Genomic DNA, 6,487 nt, shown 5'->3' with positions numbered 1-6,487 from the left:
ATTAACTCGTCACCCCAGGAGTCAGAACAACCCATAGGACCTATAAACTAACCAACTTTCCACATATATTTTACAAGTGCATCCCTGTGGAGTCCAGAAACAACCATAACCGTATAAAACCAACCACTTCCACATAATATTTAACAGTCACCCCAGGAGTCAGGAAACAAACCAGTAAGCCGGAATATAAAGCCTAGGGAGCCAACCACTTCAACTATATTAATCGATGTCACCCCCCCGTGAGAATCAAAAATCACATATAAAGACGCTAGAACCGAAAGCATGTGCACGTATAATCAATTAACAGTCACCTCCCAGGGAAGGCAGAAGACAATAGAACGACCATAGGCCTATGACACTAACCAAGACATTCACTAGAGTATTAACAGGATTCGCCCACCATTGGAATCAGGAACAAACCCATAAACCATAATAAACCTAACAACTTCACTATAATTTTAGACAAGTCACCCCACATTGGAATCAGGAGAGAGAACAAACCATGAAAACCTAGACCAAACTTGCACTAGCGGTAACTAAATTTAACAGTCACCCCATCTGGGAAAATCATGGAGAAGCAAAGAACCCATAGAGCCTAGTAGAAACCTAACCAAACTATCACGGTGTATTATAACAACAGTGCACAGCGTACCAGAACTTTTGGCACCGTAGCAAAACGTCTTGCAACAGAAACAGCTAGCTTTTCTCATTGGAAGAATTGAGGTAGGTCCCCCTTCGTTTCAGCCTGTTTTGCTTCCGTTTGGTTCCTAGTGAATAGGACCCTAGTGAGAGAGTGTAGAGAAGAGAGATCCGATGTGTGTGTGTGTGTGTGTGTGTGTGTGTGTGTGTGTGTGTGTGTGTGTGTGTGTGTGTGTGTGTGTGCATCTTTGCTCACCATGACTGTGATGCCATCCTTCTCCAGAGGTGTCTTGTCGTAGGTGACCTCACACACCCGCACCACTGTTGTTGCACCATACTGCTTCAGGTCCTGGAAAAGGGAGAGAAACCATTCAAACCAGATTTATGGGAATTAACATCTTGATAAAGGTCTGTCTGACATTTCTCTTCAGAGTGCGCTTGATATAAATCTGTGTTGCTGCTTTCTACATTCTGTCCATGGAACTTGATATAAATCTGTGTTTCTGCTATCTACATTCTGTCCATGGAACTTGATATAAATCTGTGTTCTGCTTTCTATATTCTGTCCATGGAACTTGATATAAATCTGTGTTCTGCTTTCTATATTCTGTCCATGGAACTTGATATAAATCTGTGTTTCTGCTTTATATTCTGTCATGGAACTTGATATAAAGGATGTGGTCTAGTCAACACATTGGATACTGTACTGTCCATCATCCATCTACTGGTAACTTCATTAAAACCATTCATGAGTCGGAGGTTTGACAATGACAGTTTTAATACCAGTTAGATTGATTTGGTAACAGCCCGGTCACATGACACAGCTAGTTACAGTAGTAAACACAATCAGACCGAGTAGGATTAAGTTTTCCCTAGACGCTGATCTACAATCAGTTCTGGGTTTTCCCTGAGAGACTCACAACTGTTCTTAGAACCAAGTTTTCAGATTAGCCAATCACAGATTTCCATTGTCACTAATTTAAATATTATTCCATTGGTTGTGACATTTCCATTTTCACCTAACATGAATATCTCATTAAGCTTAGATCTGGGCTAAGAGCATGCAGTGTGAACCCGGAGGTGTAATCTGATTTTAGATCAGTTACCTAGGGGCCACTTCTAACTCAGCAGGATTAGACGACCGAGAGCCAGAACAGTCTGGAAGATTCTCTCTGTCTCACTCGATGAAGGTGATAAGAGTGGTGTTAGTGTGTTGTGTGGAAGGTTCTTCTCTGTCTCACCTCGATGAAGGTAATAAGAGTGGGTTAGTGGTGTTGTGTGGAAGGTTTCTGTCTCACCTCGATGAAGGTATAAGAGTGGGTTTAGTGGTGTTGTGTGGAGGTTCTCTCGTCTCACCTCGATGAAGGTAATAAGAGTGGTGTTAGTGGTGTTGTGTGGAAGGTTCTCTGTCTCACCTCGATGAAGGTGATAAGAGTGGTGTTAGTGGTGTTGTGTGGAAGGTTCTCGTCTCACCTCGATGAAGGTGATAAGAGTGGTGTTAGTGTGTGTCTGTGTGTGTCCACGTGAGTGTATAGTGTGTGTGTTGTGGTGTTTGTGTGTGTGTGTGTGTGTGTGTGTGTTTCATTGGCTCCAGGGTAGTGCAGGTGTGGTTGCAGCCAGGAAGTGTAGAGCGCTAAGTCATAATTGAACCAGGGGAGGATCACACACAACAGAAAGTCCTGCAGCTGAACCTCAACATATACACACTGCACAGTCATACACGAGCCTAAAGCATTATGCTAGTATAGAGTGTTACTCCACAGTCGTAAGCATTATACAGTAGCTATAGAGGTGTTATACAGTCGTACAGCATTATAACAGAGCTATAGAGTGTTATACACAGCCGTAAACTTTATACAGAGTATAGAGTGGTTATACAACAGTCCTAAGATTATACAGAGCTATAGAGTGTTACCGCAGTTCGTAAAGCATTATACATAGCTATAGAGTGTTATACACAGTGTAAAGCATTTAACTAGCTAAGAGTGTATACACAGTCGTAAGCATTATACATAGCTATAAGGTGTTATCACAGCCTAAAGCATTACAATAGCTAAAAGAGTGTTATACACAGTCGTAAGCATTATTACATAGCTATAGAAGTTATACACAGTCTATAAAGCATTATACATAGCTAGTAGAGTTATACACAGTATAAAGCATTATACATATAATGAATGTATACACAGTCATAAAGCATTATACATCGCTTGAGTGTTTAATACACAAGCCATAAAGGCATTATACATGCTAGAGGTGTTATACCGTTCGTAAAGCATTATACATAGTGATAGAGTGTTAGACACAGTGCATAAAGATTATACATTAATATAGAGTATTATACCAGTCATAGAAGCTTATACATAACTCATAGAGTATTCTACACAGCAGATAAAGCATTATGCATAGTATAGAGTGTCTAACAGTCCATAAAGCATTGTTAGCTAAGCTTAGAGTGTTATCCAGCCATAAAGCATACAGTAGCTATAGAGTGTTATACACAGTCATAAAGCATATACATAGCTATAGAGTGGTTTGTACACAGTCTAACGCAGTATACATAGGCTATAGAGTTGTTTATACACAGCATAAAGCATACATAGCTTAGAGTGTTTACACCAGTCGTAAGCCATTATAATAGCTATAGAGTTGTTATAACACAGGTAAAGCAATTATACATAGCATTAGGAGTGTTATACACAGTCATAAAGCATTATACTAGCTATAGAGTGTTATAGAACAGCCATAAAGCATTAATACATAGCTTAGAGTGTTATACACAGCATACTGTATTAATCAAAATATGGTCTGTGAATTCATTTGGGCGGTAGCTAGAGATTAGAGAGGTGGACAGTTTAACCTTGGGCCGGACTAAACCAAAAATGGTTGACATGCAACATGGAACTGGCAGCTAGAAGGCTGCTGGTGCTCTAATGTACATCTCCAGTTGTTTGCCCTTGAGCAAGGACTTAACTACAACACAATTACTATCCATCCCAGGGGCACTGTGTGTTTGGTGGTGTGTGTGTGTGTGGTGTGTTGTGTCGTGTGTGGTGTGTGTGTGTGTGGTGGGTGTGGTTTGTGTGTGTGTGTGTGTGTGTGTGTGTGGTGTTGGGAAGAGCAGAAGACGAATATCAATTTTAACGAAATGGACAATAAATTTTATTCTATTCTGTAAGGGATTGGGTGTCCAATCAAAATCTGTTTGACCAATGGGTAAAATAATCCTCTAGAAAGCATTGGTCCAAACTCATGTCTCTATATAATCTGTTCAAAATTGCTTGGGTTTTTTACCCATGGTAGGATGGTCAAAATTAGGGCGACTTAATTCCAAGGAAGCCAGAGAAGACCATTTGAAAGAAATCTGGGGAAATAGCATTGGCGTCAGCTAGGCTGGATGCTGTGCGAGAAATTTATGCTACTTGACAAGTTACCATTGAGTCGTCCTTTTTCAATCTCAAATCTGGAGGATTATAGAAAATGTAGAGGGTAAGATAGATAACGATTTTGGAGACATGACTATTTATTTTCATGTTTTAAGTATCAACACTGTTATAATAGATAAATACAATTTCATTTGGAACATGCGCGAATACAACAAGTGTAGAACTTACCGTGAAATGCTTACTTACAAGCCTGAAACCACATGCCAAGTTTTAAGAAAAATAAGAGTTAAAGGAAGTTGCTGTTTTATTTTTCAAAGAACTTCATAACAAATAAGTGTATCTCTGTGAAAGAGATACCTGGTGGTTAACCCCATGGAGGTGATACTGAGATCAACTAGCTGGTGAGGCCATGCATTTTATGAAATTCCAATCCTCCTTTAGTCTACATGAACACAAGAGATCGTATGGAATGGTTCAAAGGTTCAGATTTGTAATGAAAAGATTACTTATAATTCACAGCAGACAGTATGGTGCTTTTGTAAAAACAGTCCTCATTGTGTGTAAAACAGTCTCATGGTTAGAGACCAGTGTTCTGGACCCATCCATACTGGGCCATTCCCCCTGGTACGCCCAGTACTGGAAACATTAACTCATGCTCTGGAATGCGGTATACCAAAGACATGGTAAACTCTTCCAGAGGCCATCCTCAGTAGAATACAACGCAGATGAGCCATTCTAACAACCCTTATTCTGTTTTTACCATAAAACAACCTTTGGATGCAATAACAGCATTATTAACATAATCTTACTTTCACCATAATGTCACCGGAGCACTGAGCGTACTGCAATCTTTTTATTTCCAAAGCCTTTTACATTAATTAGCTGGTGTATGCTTAATTTAGCTATTTGCTAACCTTGAAAACTTGGAAGACACGACAAAATGTAAATCCTCAAAAGTTTTTGGCGTGAAAGTTGCACCGCTTTTTTCGGATGTATTAGGTTTATGAAATCCACTTTTGGGATATAAGTTAATTATAAACTGGATGGTTCGAACCTGAATGCTGATTGGCTTGATAGCTGTGGTATATGCAGAGTATACCACGGGTATGACACAAATTTATTTTTACTCTCTAATTAGTTGATAACCAGTTTATAATAGAATAAGGGTCCTCGTGGGTTTTTGGTGAAATATGCATATACACGGCTATGTGGCTGTGTTAAAGCCTAAGAAAACCCTTAGCCGTGGTATTGAGGGCCATTTACCACATCCCTGTGCTTATTGCTTAATGTTACGTAACATGACAAAGGTTGTGGACACCATTAAATGAGTTGATTCAGCTATTTCAAGCCACACCCGTTGCTGATCCTCCATGCCACCACTCGAGCGGCTCCTGCACAGGCTGGTTGCTTTTCCGGGACGTTGGCTTCCTTCCCACACCAGTAGTTTGTCCTCTGGCTTGGCTAGGGCTGCTGGTCACGTAGTGGTATTGTGTTGGGCGGGTGAGGGCGTCCGGCGAGTGGGTGGCACACGTCAGCAGGCTGCGGTGGAAGCGGTGTGCGGCCCACTGCTGTTGGTGACACCTCTGGGTCTTTTTGCCGCTCGCGAATCAGGTTGGAGTTCTGGCTGGGTTCCTTGGCAGCTAGACCAGGATTATGCTATGAGTGGTGGAGTGGTGTAAGTTTGCCAGCATTGGGATGGGAGCGTGGACAGAGATGATTGTTCATAGTTACTGGGTGAGGCATTGGGTTTGGTGGGATGCAGACCTCGATGCATCGTGATGTAAGTTTGGTGGAGATAATGTCTTGGGCTGTTTTCAATGGTTTGCTTTACGTTAGGGTAAGAATATTTATCTAAGCAATCAGGATGAGTTTTGGTTTCATGTGATAAAGTTGAGGAAGGTTTGTTCAGAGATTAGAGGAGGAGGGAGAGAGTTATGAGGAAAGGAAGGCTCAATGTTATAAGTGGAGAAGATGTGATGTTTGTGTGTGAGTTAAGATTATCTTTTGGAATAAGGATGAATGAAAACGCAAGATTTTCTAAATCAGGTTGGTATGTTGAGTAGGTAGGGTTTTTGGATCAAAACAGTTTGTCGTGGCTGAGATGGTGAACGTGTAACAACGAGAGGTTCATGCAAGTATGGACATTACTAGGATGTGCATTGGAGAATGTGTATGTGTGTGTGGTGCTGGATGGAAACTATAAGCGAGTTGGATGTTGTTAGGAAAGTAATCAGGTGAGTGTGACGAGGAAGATGTTGGGTCAACGTAGACTTGGGTCGTTTGGAGTGTGTGGACTGGGCTGGTGTGTTGTTAGATTCATAACATAAAGCAAAGTTGAGGGGCATTAGGAGAGAAATTTGACAAAGATTGTTGAAAGTGGTCACTATGGTGAGGAGAGGGTTTCCAGTATGGATTACTGAATGTTTGTTATGGAGATGCTGGGTGTGTTGATTTTATGAGAC

The sequence above is a fragment of the Salvelinus sp. IW2-2015 genome, unplaced genomic scaffold (assembly GCF_002910315.2).
Source record: "Salvelinus sp. IW2-2015 unplaced genomic scaffold, ASM291031v2 Un_scaffold3772, whole genome shotgun sequence".
NCBI classification, from domain to species: domain Eukaryota; kingdom Metazoa; phylum Chordata; class Actinopteri; order Salmoniformes; family Salmonidae; genus Salvelinus; species Salvelinus sp. IW2-2015.
The sequence above is the reverse complement of the archived record's forward strand: the minus strand, read 5'-3'. Positions refer to the sequence as shown.